Source organism: Pongo pygmaeus, chromosome 19, assembly GCF_028885625.2.
Source record: "Pongo pygmaeus isolate AG05252 chromosome 19, NHGRI_mPonPyg2-v2.0_pri, whole genome shotgun sequence".
NCBI lineage: Eukaryota > Metazoa > Chordata > Mammalia > Primates > Hominidae > Pongo > Pongo pygmaeus.
In genome coordinates this window covers 21,985,977-22,005,304 of record NC_072392.2, presented here as the reverse complement: position 1 = coordinate 22,005,304, position 19,328 = coordinate 21,985,977, and the positions used below count along the sequence as shown (strand labels likewise).

Genomic DNA, 19,328 nt, shown 5'->3' with positions numbered 1-19,328 from the left:
TCCCTTACCATGTCATTTTAACGTGAAGTAATTTCATAAATCTAGATTAAAATAATTAACATTTTCTGTTTTCTTTCCCTTTTTCGTACCACTGTTCTATTTGATTAGTAAATGCATTTACTCTGAATAATTTTTGGGATTGTGATGATGTCTTATTTTTATCTCAATCAAATTGTAGATCATTTTTTCTTCTTTTTTTTTTCTTTTCTTTACGACAGAGTTTTGCTCTTGTTGCCCAGGTTGGAGGGCAATAGCATGATCCTGGCTCTCTGCAACCTCCACCTCTCAGGTTCAAACAATTCTCCTGCCTCAGCCTCCTGAGTAGCTGGGATTACAGGCATGCACCACCATGCCCGGCTAATTTTGTTTTCTTGGTAGAGATGGGGTTTCTCCATGTTGGTCAGGCTGGTCTCAAATTCCCAACCTCAGGTGATCCGCCTGCCTCAGCCTCCCAGAGTGCTGGGATTACAGGCGTGAGCCACTGCACCCAGCCTGTAGATCATTTTCTTGCCAACATGGTACAAATGAGAGTTCTGTTTTATGGTAACTAAAAAAAATTCTTTACTTATTTGTTATGATATGGGGTCTTTTGATGATTAGGGTAGGGCTTAGGATAAATACATCTTTTTTTGTTGTTGTTGTTGTTGTTGTTGAGACAGATTCTTAATATGTCACCCAGGCTGGAATGCAGTGGTGTGATTTTGGTTCACTGTAAACTCCGCCTCCAGGTTCAAGTGATTCTCATGCCTCAGACACCTGAGTAGCTGGGATTACAGATGCTTGCAACCACATCCAGCTAATTTTTGTATTTTTAGTAGAGACAGGGTTTCACCATGTTGGCCAGGCTGATCTCGAACTCCTGGCCTCAAGTGATCCACCTACCTCGGCCTCCCAAAGTGCTGGTATTATAGGTGTGAGCCACCACACCTGGCCAGATTTAAATTTAAAGATTTAAATAAATCTTTACTTAAATAAATTCTTTATTTATTTTTATTTTGTATTTTTTTGAGACGGAGTCTCGCTCTATCACCCAGGCTGGAGTGCAGTGGCATGATCTTGGTTCAATGCAACCTCCACCTCCTGGCTTCAAGTGATTCTTCTACCTCAGCCTCCCGAGTCACTGGGATTACAGGTGCCCACCACCACGCCTGGCTAATTTTTGTATTTTTAGTACAGGCAGGGTTTCACCAGGTTGGCCAGGCTGGTCTCAAACTCCTGACCTCAAGTGATCTGCCCACCTCAGCCTCCCAAAGTGCTGGGATTACAGGCATCAGCCATTGTGCCTGGCCAAAATAAGTTATTTAAATAAATAATTATTTAAAGTATTTATTTTAAGATTTAAATAAATAATTATTTAAAGTATTTATTTTAAGATTTAAATAAATAATTATTTAAAGTATTTATTTTAAGATTTAAATAAATCCTAAAGGAAAACTGCAAATAATAGATAAGCAGTTTAGTTAATGAATGTTGTGTTTAGTAAAGATGAAAGTTGGACAAGATTAAATTTGAAGTCAAGTAATTGAATGAAAGAGCTTCTAGACGAGGGCTTTTCCCAGGACTTGCTAATGAATTGGATGTGGAGTATAGTGAAAGAGAAATCCAGGCTGACTTCTTTTTTTGGGGGGTGGGGGGATGGAGTCTTGCTCTGTTGCCAGGCTGGAGTGCAGTGGCATGATCTCGGCTCACTGCACCTCTGCCTCCCAGGTTCAAGCAATTCTTCTGCCTCAGCCTCCCAAGTAGCTGGAAGTACAGGTGCATGCCACCACACTCGGCTAATTTTTGTATTTTTAGTAGAGACAGGGTTTCACCATGTTGTCCGGGATGGTTTCAATCTCCTGACCTCATGATCCCACCTCAGCCTCCCAAAGTGGTGGGATTACAGGCCTGAGCCACTGCACCCAGCCCAGGCTGCCTTTTTACCCTGAACAATTGTTTGTGAATGGTGGTACCATTTAATGGAAAAAGGAAAACTGGGGTAGGAGCAGATTTTGGCAAGAAAAGACAGGAATGAAGTTAAATTCAAGAAGTCTACTATATATTCAAGTGGGAAATTCACTTGAATGTCCTCTGCTGGAGATATAAATATAAATGTCATCAACAAATAGGTGGTATTTAAAGCCCTGAGACCAGATGATTGACATTTAGAGAGTGAGATTTAAATAGGGAAGATTCCCATGATCTGTACATGAACTCTGAACTGAGTTCATATGCATTCCGACATTTAGAGATTGAAAAGGGAAAAAAACGCATCAAAAGAGATCGAGGCTGGGTGCAGTGGCTCATGCCTGTAATCCCAGCACTTCGGGAGGCCGAGGTGGGAGGATCAGTTGAGGCCAGAAGTTCAAGACCAACCTGCCCAACATGGCAAAACCCCGTCTCTACTAAAAATGCAAAAAATTAGCCAGGCATGGTGGTTTGTGCCTGTAATCCCAGCTACTTGGCTGGCTGAGGCACAAGAGTCACTTCAACCCTGGAGGTGGAAGTTGCAGTGAGCTGAGATCACACCATTGTACTCCAGCCTGGGTGACAGAGCAAGACTCTGTCGAGAGAGAGAGAGAGAGAGATTGAAAAGGAGAAGCCCGTAATGTAAGAAGAAAACCAGGAGTTAAGTGAAGGAAGTATTTCAAGAAAGGAGTGATAGTTGTTTCAAATGCTACAGAGGACTGGGAATTGCCCACTGGATTTGATAAAATGGTCTTTGGTGATCTTTGTGAAAGCTATTTTAGTATAGATAAAGGAGTAGAGATTGGAGTGGTTTAAAGAGAGAATGGTCCTTCGGACATTAAAGAAGATAGCCAGGCATGGTAGCTCTCACTTGATTTTAGTGGTACTTGGTAAAGTTATGGATGAAATAAGAGTGGCCTGGAGTTGATGATTTTTAGAGTTGGGTAATGAATACATGGGGTGTTCATTGTATAGTTCTCGACTTCTTAAGTGTTTATGTCAATAAATTTGAAATTTTAGATTAAATGGACAAAATCCTGGAATTAAGGGTCTATGTAGAAGAGTGATTATTTTCAGGGACAGTGGGTAAAGAGGCAAGTGAGGATTTCAGGGCAGTGATTGGAGGTTTCTCTTGGGTGAAAGAATCATTAGAATAGAGATGTTTGAATAAGTAAGTAACCCAAAAAGATAGGAGGTTGTGGTTGCAAAGTAGGATACTGGGAATTGAGATTTTGGAGGTAGAAAAGTTTGTATTCACAAGGTCTAGAATATGACATTTGGAGAGGGTTTACATATGGGGTGGGGGAAGTTATTGTTGGAAGAGAGAAGACCAAGTTACTGTTGTATTAATTGCATTGATGTTGATGTCACCAAGAATAATAACAGGAGAAATGGTGGAGAAAAAACACAGTGAACTGGGTACTGCAATCTTTAGTGAGTAAAGAAGATATGTACCTTCCAAGGAGGAATAGCCGGTGGCATAATTCAGTAGCACATGCTACAAAGAAGCTGGAATGTTTAAGAAAAGGAAGGAAGAAGAGATCATGTACAAGTGGCATAGGAATAAGGAAGAGATCTATTTTACCTCCAGGTTCTGGAATGTATGAGAATAAAAAGTGCAGAGGGTAGGGTGTGGTGACTCACACCTGTAATCCCAGCACTTTAGGAGGCTGAGGCAGGAGGATCACTTGAGCCCAGGAGTTCAAGACCAGGCTGGACAACATGGCAAAATGCTGTCTTTACAAAAAATGTAAACATTAACCAGGTATGGTGGTGCATGCCTGTAATCCTAGCTACTTGGGAGGCTGATGTGGGAGGATCACCTGAGCCCAGAAAGGTGGAGGCTGCTGTGAGCCATAATCATGCTGTTGCACTCCAGCCTGGGCAACAGAGTGATATCCTGTCTCAAAAAAAAAAAAAAAAAAAAAAAAAGGAAAAAGTCTGCAGGGGGAGCAGGATTCTCAAGAAAGCCAGGCTTCATTCAGTTAGAGCAAAAAGGTAAAAGAAATTTTCAGAAGAGAAGTGCTGCACAGCTTTCTGTGAGAGGGCTACTTGATTGTTTTATCCCATTATCTTTCTTTTGATTCCTCACTTATTGCTGGCCTGAGTTGGACATGGTACTAGACAGTACAGCCTATCAGTGATCATTCACTGGATGAGTTATGCAGAAAGATGGGAACTCCTATGCCAGATGTGATTATGTGATTCTCACTTTTGCCCTTACAGTGATTCTTTATCGTGGTTTCATTACCTTTAATAGCTCATGTAATAACCCCTATCAGTTGCCAGATGAGCTGTAAAGTATGCCACTCTTATGTTATATTCCTTGCATTGCTTCCTTCTCCCCCACCCCCAGCTTTATTGAACTATAATTGACAAGTAGGAATTGTATATATGTCTAAGGTGTACAGCTTATGTTTCAATAATATGTATAAATTGTTGCACTGCTCCTTGTTAGGGCAAGGATGAGTAAATTTTTTTAAAAGTTGGAAAATTCACAGGGCCATCTTGACATAATCATTGGCAGTGAAAAGAAGTTACTCCATGGTGTATATGTGCCACATTTTCTTAATCCAGTCTATCATTGTTGGACATTTGGCTTGGTTCCAAGTCTTTGCTATTGTGAATAGTGCCATGATAAACATACATGTGCATGTGTCTTTATACCAGCATGATTTATAATCCTTTCGGTATATACCCAGTAATGGGATTGCTGGGTCAAATGGTATTTCTAGTTCTAGATCCCCGAGGAATCGCCACACTGACTTCCACAATGGTTGAACTAGTTTACAGTCCCACCAACAGTGTAAAAGTGTTCATATTTCTCCACATCCTCTCCAGCACCTGTTGTTTCCTGACTTTTTAATGATCGCCATTCTAACTGGTGTGAGATGGGTGTAGCACACCAATATGGCACATGTATACATATGTAACTAACCTGCACATTGTGCACATGTACCCTAAAACTTAAAGTATAATAAAAAAAAAGAAGTTACTCCAAAAATGGTATGTAGCTTATAACTCTGAATAGTTAAGGCAGTACTTAGCATGTACCACATCAGCGATTCTGATTCAAGAAGACTTCTAAATATACAGCTTTCTGCAATGTGTCAGTGTTTTGTCATGGAAAGATCTAATTATTTTAGTTTAATGTGAATTAAATCCTCTGATAGAATTAAGGCTGAAGGATAATTGGTATTTGATTTCATGATTAGCTTATCTTGTAAAATTTTCGTGGGCCACATGGCTCCCTTAGAGACATCTGGCAGTCATATGTCTACCCTTCTGTAAGCCCAGGTAGAGGATGGGAAGCCAGAGTGTATTTGGTACCGGGCTGCAGCTAATGGATTAGGGTAAGTAACATTGAGCTGTCAACATGAGCATACTGCTGTAGCAAATGCCCCTTCCTAGGATTACTTCAAGAGAAGATGAAAAGGAGTTGGACCTCAAACCAGAAATGCTTCTTACACTCTTTTTGTTCTCTTCTCTTTCCCTGATGACAGTATCGGCTATCAATATCCATTCACTCTACGAGTTGTGCAGAAATATGGGAACTCCTGTGCTTGGTGCCCACAGTATAGGTAAAGTGACCTGCAAAAGAATTACTTTAGCAGAATTTCAGCTTTAGATATTATACAATTTTCCTAAGAGTTCCAATTTTGAGAAGTAAATAGTGAATAATGAGGAACTTAAGAATTGTGGCTGGGCACGGTGGCTCACGCCTGTAATCCCATCACTTTGGGAAGCTGAGGCAGGTGGATCACCTGAGGTCAGGAGTTTGAGACCAGCCTAACCTGGTAAAACCCCATCTCTACTAAAAATACAAAAATTAGCAGGATGTGGTGGTGGGTGCCTCTAATCCCAGCTACTTGGGAGACTGAGGCAGGAGAATCACTTGAACCCAGGATGTGGAGATTGCAGTGAGCCAAGGTTGCACCATTGCACTCCAACCTGGGCAACAAGAGTGAAACTCTGTCTCAAAAAAAGTTTTTCACTTCCTTTTGAGGTCAATAGATAAGTTTTGCTTTTGAGACTTAGCTGGTTTTATAAACTACAGTCCATACCAAATTCATAGCTTGTGATAAACATTTATTACTCCATAACTTCAACTCTCCTTTTTTGTTTTGTTTTGTTCTGAGATGGAGTCTCACTCTGTCACCCAGGCTGGGGTGCAGTGGCTCAATCTTGGCTCACTGCAACCTCTGCCTCCCAGGTTCAAGCAATTCTCCTGCCTCAGCCTCCCGAGTAGCTGGGACTACAGGTGCACACCACTGTACCCAGCTAATTTTTGCATTTTTAGTAGAAATGGGGTTTCACCATGTTAGACTGGTCTCGAACTCCTGACCTCAGGTGATCCACCCACCTCAGCCTCCCAAAGTGCTGGGATTATAGGTGTGAGCCACCACGCCAAGCCTCTCCTTAAATATAAAGAAGTTTGCCAGTTCTGAGCACAGTAGACCATAGTCTTTACTAGACCTTGCTGGAAGTCTGTTCTTGGTTTTTAAAGAGTTACAGAGATTGATGGGTCATTGCCATTACAGCAGGGAAAGTGCCTAATGATACTAAAGTCCACCTTTAGAGAACTACAATAGACTTAGCAAACTGAGTCAAAAGTAGGCATTGGTCGGATGTGGTAGCTCACGCGTGTAATCCCAGCACTTTGGGAGGTGGAGGCGGGCAGATCACGAGGTCAGGAGATCGAGACCATCCTGGCTAACACAGTGAAACCCCATCTCTACTAAAAATACAAAAAATTAGCCAGGCATGGTGGCGGGCACCTGTAGTCCCAGCTACTTGGAAGGCTGAGGCAGGAGAATTGCTTGAACCCGGGAGGCGGAGCTTGCAGTGAGCCCAGATTGTGCCACTGCACTCCAGCCCAGGCGACAGAGTGAGGCTCTATCTCAAGAAAAATAATAATAATATTAATAAAGTAGGCATTGGAACCATGACTTTATTATATCCTCCTCCCCTACCCCATCTCCCACCCGACCCCTGCAACTCTATAAACTTTTTTTTTTTTGAAACATAGTGTCACTCTGTCGCCCAGGCTGGAGTGCAGTAGTGTGACCTTGGCTCACTGCAACCTCCACCTGCCAGGTTCAAGCAATTCTCCTGCCTCAGCCTCCCAAGTAGCTGGGATTATAGGTGCCCACCACCGTGCCTGGCTAATTTTTGTAGTTTTAGTAGAGACAGAGTTCCACCATGTTGGTCAGACTGGTCTCGAGCTCCTGACCTCAGGTGATCCACCCACCTCAGCCTCCCAAAGTACTGGGATTACAGGCATGAGCCACCATGCCTGGCCTCTGTAAACTTTTATATGCATTTATTTAATCTGCCATTTTACAAACAAGGAGCTAGGTGTTATACCAGATAAATTGTCCTACCTCAGAGCATTAAATAACTGAATTTGGAATTTCTTGCATGCTGTAGTATCTCAAACAGTCAATTCCCATGTCATTTATTTGCCATAAAGTTCACATCTTCCTGTGATTAACAGATGGTTATCAAGTACTTTGTAAAAATAAAGATGTGAAAAGTGAAAAGCATGATTCCCTGAAATGATAATAATTATTAATAAGTATCCCTACATTTATCAGAGTCTGAAGTTAGAAGCCCATGACAAATTGTGAGGCCCAAGAGGAAAGCAGAAAAGTAGGAAGGGAGAATATTTTTTATTAAGAAAATTTAAATTCCTTCATAATTATTTCTTCCTCTGTGGATCTTTCCCCCCTTTTTAGATTTTGCAGAGGCTGTAAAATTGATTGTGGGGAAGACAGAGTTTTCACTGGAAATGCCTATATAGCTGTGGATTGGGACCCCACAGCCCTTCACCTTCGCTATCAAATGTCCCAGGAAAGGGTAAGTATTTAGGGCTACCATAAAATGGTGGATTTTATATGGGAAATTTCCCCCAGTGTAACTCTTATGCCATTTCTGTTTTAGACAATTTAAAAACAAGCAGAAAAACCTTCATTGGCATCCTCTATGGCACCCAATATATTCACATGTTTGCTTGAGCTTTTTCATTTTCCAGCTTCTGGAGTTCGTTGTGTTGGGGCATTGTCTTTGTCCATTTTGTGTTGCTATAACAGAGTACATGAGGCTGGTAACTTATAAAGAAAGGAGGTTTACTTAGCTTACTGTTCCGCAGCCTGGGAGGTTCAAGGACATGGTCCTGGCTTCTGGCAAAGGCTTCTGTGCTGCATCATAACATGGCAGAGAAGATCAAAGGAGAACAGACACAGGCAAGAGGGAGGACCAAACAGGAGGAAGATCCTCGCTTTCTAACAGCCCGCTCTCTTGAAAACTAAGTTCTCAGAAGAGAATTCACTACTGCAAGAATGGCACCAACCATTTATGAGAGTTTCACCCCTATGACCCAAACACCTCCTACTAGGCCCTACCTCCTAACAGTGCCACATTGGGAATCAAATTTCAACATGCATTTTGGTGGAGACAAATAAACCATACCCAAACTATGGCAGGCATTAAATTTCAAAAATATTAATAAGTGAACCTTGAAACAAAACTGTGTCTGGCCATGACATATCAATAAGCATCTCTCTGTTAAATATTATTGAAGTTGCAGCATTTGGTAACCACAGTTACTTAGTTCAAATGTGTCCCAGGGCTATAGCTGCTACCTTTAATAGGCATAGTGATCAGAAAAGTTAGAGAAAGGATTGAAATGTTTCAATTTTGGGTACCTAAGAGCACATCTCAATGGCCACTCTTCACACTTCACATTCTTCTATTGTCGCTGTCTGGCCAGAGCAATTTTTAAATTTTGAAAATGTTGCTTCAGAAATAATTTTAACTCCATACCTAAAAATGTTTGCCTCAGGCAGTTTTTAATCAACCAAATATTATTTGAAAGGTAAAGACATTAAGAATCTGATAGAGAGGTAAAAGCCACAGAGTCAAAGGAGTTCCTTAAGTCACATGAGGAATTGTAGTGGTTTTTGCATTTTTATGGCTCTTGATAGGCAGAAATTTCCTTTACTATTTTTTAAAGCATTCCCTTTGGATAAGTTAGTAATGGTAACTGACTTTTCTGTCTTGTTATTCTATGGAGGACTGGGGAAATTACAAATTCTAGACCTAGTTTCCTATTTAGATCCCAAAATATGCCCCACACACCAAGGCTCCTGGGAGCCCTTTCTAGCCAGGAATAAGTATAATTTGTGGATACTTGTCAAATGAAAGATCACTGGGCTAAAGCTAAAGAAAGCTGAAGAGAAACTAATGTTCTAGATCATGCTCACTAGCAAGGAGGGAAAATTTTACCAGTTGATAGATTCATAAATCTTTGTCAGCACAAAATCTGACAGGGCATTATTCTGACAAGACATTACTGTCAATGATGATAAATTATTCGGCTCTATAAATCTCTTCCCCTTTTTAACAAATCCAGTGTGCAATCTGAAATGCTCTTTAGGACATCCTGCTTATAGGAAACGGCCTACGTGACCTGTTAAATCTCACCCTACTTCCACTTTCAGTGATGCACTTAGGATACCATGGAAACGAAGGGCTATTGATGCCTTGCTAAGGAGTGGGGCCATATGCCTAATCTGGGCTCCACTACATGTAGAGTTTCTGCATGTGCTTAGAAAGTCATGTAGACAAAAGAGATACCATGGTTTAAATTGGGATTATTGCCCATATGCTTTATATTTTTTATTCCAGTGATTTCCCTTTTAGGAATTTATCTGAGGGGAGAATACTCTGTAATTACTCCATAATTTGCAGGCAAATATCATCATAGCATTTTTTAGGAGAGTAAAAAGTTATTGACAACTTATATTTGTCTCACATTAGAGGAATGGTTAAATAAAGCATGGTGAATTCATTGGATAAAATATAATGCAGTTGTTGAAAATGATTACCAGGAGTTTTTGCTAACATTTATGGGAACATGCTTATGATATGTGAACATTTTTTTAAAAACAAGACATAAAGTTGCATATACTGGAAATAATACCTTCAATATTGAAAAAAATACTATTTAGGAAAAAGGACAGAAGAAAATCTGCCAATATTTTGACAGTGGTTGCCTTTGTATTAAGAATATAAAAGGATTCCCTGTCTTTTTACATTTTTCTCTGCTTTCCAAAATTTCCACATGAATATTATACCTAGTAATCAGAAAAAAATAGAGGGACAATCACTCTTATCCTTTACATTTCTCTCCTGTTTGGACCTCTGATTCCTCAGCAGAAAATTAAACTAGATGCCAGCCTGGGCAACATGATGTCACCCTGTCTTTACAAAAAATGCACAAATTAGCCAGGTGTGGTGGTGTGCACCTATAGTCCCAGCTGCTTGGGAGGCTGAGGTTGGAGGATTGTTTGAGCCCAAGAGATCAAGGCTGCAGTGAGCTGTGATCTCACCAGTGCACTCCAGCCTGGGTAACAAAGCAAGACTCTGTCTCAAAAAAAAAGAAAGAAAGAAAGAAAGAAAAAAAGAAAATTAAACCAGACAAATTCTTAGGCCTCTCTCTTTTTTTTAATAGTCTTATATGAAAACTAATACTTCATTTCCTGTGTTTTGTGTTAAGACGAGCTTTAAAGCAACTCTGAAAAAGAAGAGGGTGCCTATAAGTAATTTATAGACTGTTTAAACAATAGTAGAGGATCTAAGCATAGATCCCAAGAGGTAAATGAAATCTTTATCACTTTGGGAAATTTTACTGATAAATAGAAATTATTGTCAGTACAGTCCACAAATATGTTTTTTATCAGCCTTCTTTCCTCCCTGTCTTCATCTAGCACTGTAACCTGGGTTCCACAGAAAATATAGCCAATAAAAATCAACATTCTTTACTAGCTTACTCTAATTTGTGGTTGGCCATAAAGTATTCCTGGTAGAGATAATAGAGATAATATTTAACTGGCTATGAGAAAGGAAACACTATCGTATATGATACACCCCTTTTTCTACTCATTGCAACAACTATGATACAGCATGTTTCCTTTTGAAGCACGTCAGTTTTTTCCTTGAGTGACCAGTTCAAAAGATGATGACAGTTAATATCTTGTTACTACAGAATTTGTACTCAAAAAAGAAGTCTATAACCCAAATCCAAGCCAGATTTCCCTTTCTAAAAAAAGAATTTTCCTCTAAGTTCCCCTTTTTAAATGAGCTCTTTAGCCTGGATAGTTATGCAGTGCTAGAACCTTAACTGCATGATCAAACCCAACCTTGCTAGTTTGTAACAGCATTTGACAGCCTCGTGACTCTCATATAGGGAAAAAGTCTCACCTGAAAAACCCATGCTAAGCTGAATGTCTTGAGCTGTGCCAATTTGTATTCCAGGCAGCCTGAGGTTCCCATCATGAGTTTCAGGAAGGGAAATTCATGGAGGAAGTTCACCTCTGGAAGGGAGGAGCAATAAATAGGGTGGGTGAAGGACATATGTGACGTTTGCCACAGAGAGGCAGTCAGTGTGGGCCTTGTGGTCCGGCTCTGCTTTGGGACACAAATATATACTGTGTGAAGTCTTATGGTAGCATTCATAACCCTGATGCTTCACCCACCTTCCCATACATTAGAGGGACAAACAGAAGGATCCCAGCTCTGTGGTTCTTGATTGTTTGTCAGGTAGCAGCCAGGCATGGAGAGGGAAAAATTCTTTCTTCTCTGCTGCACTCTAGATCCTTCCTTCTCTCCTTCTTCTTCATTCTACACCACCCCCAACATACATCCCTGCACCCCGCCCATTCTTTGCTCTCTCTCCTTTCTTACACTTAACTCCTTCTTGCTCCACAGCCTAACATGCTGATTAACAGGACCCCAAAGGTTTGGGTGGGTATTAGGGGCCTTCTCAACAAAAGCAGCACACTCTTGAGCTTGTTCTTCCTTTTGTTGCCATCTCAGATTAAAAAAAGCCCCATGAGGGAGGAGACAGATAATTATAGACTTGGTATTCTGATAACTCTGTGATACATGGGATCAGATGCAAATGAGTTGTACCCTGTGGTGTTTCATGCTCTGCTGTGTTGTCTTCTCATGGTGAGATTTCTGTGCCCTTATTTCATCCAGCTCTGGTTTCTGTGTTTCATGTTATTTCTCCTAGCCTCTGTAAACTCTGCAGCATAATAATAATGCTCTGGCATTCTGATTAAAAATAAATGGCTTACTATCAGCACCCCTGGCTTGAGGGCCAGCTCACATGTAATCCCTTATAGGATTCCAAAGTTGTTAAATAAATGCAATTCTTTTTGTTTTTGTCATTTTGAAGCATTCAAAAATTTTTCAAGAAAAGCTATGGTCATATAAATAAAAATTTTATCCAGAATGTTACGATGTAACATTTGTGAATAAATGTGTAGGTGCTGTATTTGCTCAGACTCTAGTTTGGGTTGTGTTTTCTTTTCCTTTTTTTTTTTTTTTTTTTTTTTTTTTTTTTTTTTTTTTTACAGTGTTTTGAATTTAACGTACTTTGGAATTTTTTTTTTTTTTTTTTTTCTTTTATTGTAATTATTATTATTATTATTATTATACTTTAGGTTTTATGGTACATGTGCCCAATGTGCAGTTAGTTACATATGTATACATGTGCCATGCTGGTGCACTGCACCCACCAACTCGTCATCTAGCATTAGGTATATCTCCCAATGTTATCCCTCCCCCCTCCCCCCAACCCACAACAGTCCCTGAAGTGTGATGTTCCCCTTCCTGTGTCCATGTGTTCTCATTGTTCAATTCCCACCTATGAGTGAGAATATGCGGTGTTTGGTTTTTTGTTCTTGCGATAGTTTACTGAGAATGATGATTTCCAATTTCATCCATGTCCCTACAAAGGACATGAACTCCTCATTTCTTATGGCTGCATAGTATTCCATGGTGTAGATGTGCCACATTTTCTTAATCCAGTCTATCATTGTTGGACATTTGGGTTGGTTCCAAGTCTTTGCTATTGTGAATAATGCCGCAATAAACATACGTGTGCATGTGTCTTTATAGCAGCATGATTTATAGTCCTTTGGGTATATACCCAGTAATGGGATGGCTGGGTCGAATGGAATTTCTAGTTCTAGATCCCTGAGGAATCGCCACACTGACTTCCACAAGGGTTGAACTAGTTTACAGTCCCACCAACAGTGTAAAAGTGTTCCTATTTCTCCACATCCTCTCCAGCACCTGTTGTTTCCTGACTTTTTAATGATTGCCATTCTAACTGGTGTGAGATGGTATCTCATTGTGGTTTTGATTTGCATTTCTCTGATGGCCAGTGATGGTGAGCATTTTTTCATGTGTCTTTTGGCTGCATAAATGTCTTCTTTTGAGAAGTGTCTGTTCATGTCCTTTGCCCACTTTTTGATGGGGTTGTTTGTTTTTTTCTTGTAAATTTGTTGGAGTTCATTGTAGATTCTGGATATTAGCCCTTTGTCAGATGAGTAGGTTGCGAAAATTTTCTCCCATTTTGTAGGTTGCCTGTTCACTCTGATGGTAGTTTCCTTTGCTGTGCAGAAGCTCTTTAGTTTAATTAGATCCCATTTGTCAATTTTGGCTTTTGTTGCCATTGCTTTTGGTGTTTTAGACATGAAGTCCTTGCCCATGCCTATGTCCTGAATGGTATTGCCTAGGTTTTCTTCTAGGGTTTTTATGGTTTTAGGTCTAACATTTAAGTCTTTAATCCATCTTGAATTGATTTTTGTATAAGGTGTAAGGAAGGGATCCAGTTTCAGCTTTCTACATATGGCTAGCCAGTTTTCCCAGCACCATTTATTATTCGGTGCTCTACACGTTCAGAGAAACTTCTCTAGTAACGAACTATAGAAATGATCCCTGAAAGTATAGTCTTTCCCTTTTTTTTTTTTTTTTTTTTTTTTTTTTTTTTTTTTTGAAACAGGGTCTCTCTCTGTCATCTGGGCTGGAGTGCAGTGGCATAATCACAGCTCACTGCAACCTCTACTCCCAGGCTCAAGCAATCCTCCTGAGTAGCTGGGACTACAGACATGCGCCACAATGCCCAGCTAATTTTTAGATTTTTCTTTTACAGAGACAGGGTCTCTCTCTGTTGGCCAGGCTGGTTTCCAACTCCTGGACTCAAGCAATTCCCCCCACCTCGGCCTCCTAAAGTGCTGGGATTACAGGCCTGAGCCACCATACCCAGCCAGTTGTATTTTCTTTTTCCTTATATAGAATAAAATAAGGGTGAGTGACCGAGAGGTTGATGCATAGCTAGATCACCAGTTTAAATGCCTTCCCACATGCCCCTTTCCTCCTGTTCCCTCTACCTACAGGTTGTAGATGAGCATGAGAGTGTGGAGCAGAGTCGGCGAGCGCAAGCTGAGCCCATCAACCTGGACAGCTGTCTCCGTTCTTTCACCAGTGATGAAGAGCTAGGGGAAAATGAGATGTACTACTGTTCCAAGTGTAAGACCCACTGCTTAGCAACAAAGAAGCTGGATCTCTGGAGTCTTCCACCCTTTCTGGTATGTTACAGTCCTGCCTCTGAGAGAGCAGGAATCTAGCATAAAAGAAAGAAGACATGAACAAGGAGGTTTTGTTATTTTTGAGAATAAGACTTTTCCTGCAGCAGTGTTTAAAATACTTTCTGTACAAGGTTTTTATGTTGAATACAGAGATGAATCCTTCTACAAATATTTGGTAGTTCCTTTTCCTAAAGAGCTTATAACCTAGAAGAAGAGATCAATCATGTAGACCAGTAACTGCAATTCAGTGCGATGTGAGAACTGCCACAAGGGTTACAACGTGGTGAATTTGAACTTCAGGAGAGGTTGAACTTCTGGCTCTATGGAGAGAGGAAGGTTAGGCTAGCCCTTTGTGGACTCTAGAAGAGCAACTGAGCCCGGAGTCCCCAACACCCACTGCACATAGTCATGTGGCTGTGGCACGCTGCTGAGTTGAGTGTGTGTGCACAAGCACACCAGTGCACTAGGGCCTGTGTGTTCTTTTAGATTTAATTTACTTCTGCCTTCTCCCTTCATGGATTAGGAGACTGTCCTTTTGTTTGTCAGGAGAGTTTGAAGTGACAAATCCTCCTATTCATTAAGATCAGTGTAACTGTAAGGTACTGGCATATTTTAATCAGATATTTATATGTATTTTCTTTTTTTTTTTTTTTTGAGACAGGGTCTCACTGTGTCACCCAGGCTGTAGTGCAGTGTTGTAATCTCAGCTTACCGCAACCTTCACCTCTCAGGCTCAAGTGATTCTCTTGCCTCAGTCTCCTGAGTAGCTGAGATTACAGGCGTGCACCACTACCACCCAGCTAATTTTTGTACTTTTAGTAGAGATGGGGTTTCACCATGTTGGCCAGGCTGGTATCGAATTCCTGACCTCAGGTGATCTGTCCACCTTGGCCTCCCAAAGTGCTGGAATTACAGGCATGAGCCACCGTGCCCAGCCGTATTTTCTTGTTCTATTCATGTCTCTGTCACACTACTCTGTGAAGCTGAACGTAGGTTTTTCTTAGACCAGAACAGCTTCCCAGGGAATGATGCACAAGAAATTAATAACACTGGTTGTCAGCTAGCTCCACAGATAGGAACTAGAAGGAAGGGGCAGGCTTGGGGACAAGGTGGCTGGGGAGAAGGGGGAGACTTTTTTTTTTTTTTGAGATAGAGTCTCGCTCTGTCGCCCAGGCTGGAGTGCAGTGGTGAGATCTCAGTTCACTGCAAGCCCCACCTCCTGGGTTCACACCATTCTCCCGCCTTAGCCTCCTGAGTAGCTGGGACTACAGGCACCTACCACCACGCCTGGTTAATTTTTTGTGGGTTTTTTATTTTTTTTTTAGTAGAGACAAGGATTCACTGTGTTAGCCAGGATGGTCTCGATTTCCTGACCTCGTGATCTGCCCGCCTCGGCCTTCCAAAGTGTGGGGATTACAGTTGTGAGCCACCATGCCTGGCCGAGGGGGAGACCTTTTAAAAAAACTGAGGTATAATTAACATACAATTAAAAGCATAGATTTTTAATATCCAGTTTGATGAATTTTAACAAGTGTATATTTTCATATAATCATCAAATAAAACAAGCAGAGCAGTCATGTAGCCCAGTAATTGCTCAGTGCGATGTGAGAACTGCCACAAGGGGTACAATGTGTTGAATTTGAACTTCAGGAGAGGGTGAACTTCTGGCTCTGTGGAGAGTGGAAGCTTAGGCTAGCCCTTTGTGGACTCTAGAAGAGCAACTGAGCCTGGAGGCAATACCCACTGCGCAGTCATGTGGCTGTGCCACACTGCTGAGTTGAGTGTGTGTGCACAAGCACACCAGTGCACTGGGGCCTCTGTAGAGGCCTTTATGAAACCATATTTTTGAAGTCTTTAAAAAATAATGAAGAGTAAATGTTCTGTTATATATTCCCAAACATTCACATGTATTTGACTTGTTTTTTCCATGTAAATTTTGTATCTTCAGAACGCTTTAATGTGATGTTTTCTACCTTTACTTCTCCAGATTATTCACCTTAAGCGATTTCAATTTGTAAACGATCAGTGGATAAAATCACAGAAAATTGTCAAATTTCCTCGGGAAAGTTTTGATCCAAGTGCTTTTTTGGTACCACAAGACCCAGGTCTCTGCCAGCATAAACCACTCACACCCCAGGGGGATGAGCTCTCCAAGCCCAGGATTCTGGCAAGAGAGGTGAAGAAAGTGGATGCGCAGAGTTTGGCTGGGGAAGAGGACACGCTCCTGAGAAAAAGCCCATCCTCACTCAGCCCTAACATCAGCAGCAGCCCAAAAGGTGAGGCCTGGGGGCCTTATGCAGTTGCTTTATTGGGACTCCTGTAGGCTACATATGTTTCTCTGTCTTCTGTTCTGGAACATCAGGTTGGTTGGGTGGAAGGAACCTATCTGGAATCAGACCTATCTGTATTTGAGCTATGTAAGTTTTAACAAGAGATTCAGCCCCCCTGAATCTATTTTCTCATCTGTAAAATGGAGATAATGCCAGGTTTACAGAGTTGAGAGTTTGACACATGGAAAGTAAAGCACTTCACACAGTGCCTGATGTATGGTAAACAGGAATGGTAGCTGCTGTCTTGTCCCCTTATAGTGAAAGTTCTGAGGTTCCCCATCTTTCAGGGGGTCTAGAAGATCAAAGCTCTTTATTTATTTATTTATTTTATTTTTTATTTTTTGAGACAGGGTCTCACTCTGTCATCCAGGCTTGAGTGCAGTGGTGCAACACAGATCACAGCTCACTGCAGCCTTGACCTCCTGGGGTCAATCAATCCTCCTACCTCAGCCTCCTGAGTAGCTGGGACTACAGGCATGCACCACTGCACCTGGCTAATTTTTGTATTTTTTGTAGAGATGGTGCTTTGCCATGTTTCCCAGGCTGGGCTTGAACTCCTGCGCCCAAGTGAACCTCCTGCTTCGGCCTCCTAAAGTGCTGGGATTACAGGTGTGACCCACTGTGCCTGGCCCAAAACTATTTTCATAAAAATACTAAGACAATATGTGCCTTTTCACTTTTATTCTCTCACAGATGTACGATGGTGTAAGAGACAACATGACATGGAATAATATCATCACTTTGACAATGAAGTCTGTGCTAATGTATTGTACTTTTTCATGCCTCAGCTTTAGTTTCTAATGCAGGAAATACTGATAGATAAAATTCACATAAAAGTTCTAAAGGTTCTCAGTAATTTTTAAAGGTATAAAAGAGGGTAGGGGTAAGAAGCTATAACCAAAAAGTTTAAAGCCTTACAGGATTTTTGTGAGTCATAGAGGTAAAAATGGACAGCAAGAAATTTCCAGTACCATGCCTAACAATAGGAAGTACTCAGTAAATGGTGGTCACATTTTTTGTCTAATTTTACAAAGGAGAGGAATATGTATTTGGAAAACTCCTTACTCTAATAGTTAGATTTTTTTCAACTGAATCTGACATAAATCATCTTTCTGCTGTTTTCTGAGTCCCTATAATGTACTTTACATTTTCAGGACATTGTTGCTTATAGGGACTCGGCATTGAAGAAGACAAAAATGTAACTTACTGGCTACATAATAGGAACTAAAGGGTAGCCAGTCATGACTCCCCTGTCTTTACCTTTGTGTGTACAGTTGTGAAGCTAACCTCAGAGTTAGCATTTGGGGCTGGCTTACTTTGTGGCATTTGGATTTGTGAATCTTCTGTCCTGTTCACAGATTCTCCTTCTTCATCAAGAAAAAGTGGAACCAGCTGTCCCTCCAGCAAAAACAGCAGCCCTAATAGCAGCCCATGGACTTTGGGGAGGAGCAAAGGGAGGCTCCGGCTGCCCCAGATTGGCAGCAAAAATAAACTGTCAAGTAGTAAGAAGAACTTGGATGCCAGCCAAGAGAATGGGGCTGGGCAGATCTGTGAGCTGGCTGACGCCTTGAGCCGAGGGCATATGTGGGGGGACAGCCAACCAGAGCTGGTCACTCCTCAGGACCATGAGGTTGCTTTGGCCAATGGATTCCCTTATGAGTATGAAGCATGTGGCAATGGCTGTGGCAATGGCTACAGCAATGGTCAGCTTGGAAACCACAGTGAAGAAGACAGCACTGATGACCAAAGAGAAGACACTCATATTAAGCCTATTTATAATCTATATGCAATTTCAGTAAGTGGTTTATTGTACGGTTTTCAGAGAGTGGCCTGTGTTTTGTTCACTTGCCTTCATGTATTCATGAGCAAGTATTTTTCAGGTCCTGCTTATTTCCTAGCATTGAGCTTAGTGACAGACAAAGTTAACATAGAAATCTGGGCCTGCCCAGGTGTGGTGGCTCACACCTGTAATCCCAGCACTTTAGAAGGCTGAGGCAGGAGGATCCCTTGAGCCCAGGAGTTTGAGACCAGCCTGGACCCCATCTCTACAAATAATTTTAAAATGGAGCAACATATGGTGGCATGTGCCTGTGGTCCCAGCTACTTGGAAGGCTGAGGCAAGAGGATCACCTGAGCCCAGGAGGTCAAGTCTTTAGAGAGTTGTGATCACTCAACTGCACCCCAGCCTGGGTGATAGAGCAAGCCCCTGTCTCAAAATAATAATAATAATAAAAGTAATTACATTATAAAATGATTGTTTATCCACACAAGACTTGGAGCTTATGACTTTTGTATTTTGCTTTTTGCTTATTTTGGTTTTAGAGAAAGTTAGAGGGTTCTAAAATATTTTCTCACCTACTGATCATTTACATGACCAGTGTTCTTCTGCTCAGTTCCTAGTGCTATACCTGGCCATAGTACAGTTAACTACTAACATACCTCCACTCTCTTATCTCTTACAGTGCCATTCAGGAATTCTGAGTGGGGTCCATTACGTCACTTATGCCAAAAATCCAAACTGCAAGTGGTACTGCTACAATGACAGCATCTGTGAGGTAAACATTCTCAATCTTTGAATGAAAGTTAGAAACAGAATATCAACAGAACT

At 41.2% G+C, this 19,328-nt stretch overlaps 2 pseudogenes; one reads left to right on the top strand and one right to left on the bottom strand.

The window, feature by feature from the left end:
• Positions 1-19,328, top strand: part of LOC129017765 (ubiquitin carboxyl-terminal hydrolase 6-like) — a 51,617-nt pseudogene that overhangs the window by 29,110 nt on the left and 3,179 nt on the right.
• Positions 13,651-13,756, bottom strand: LOC129018420 (small nucleolar RNA U3; annotated as a pseudogene).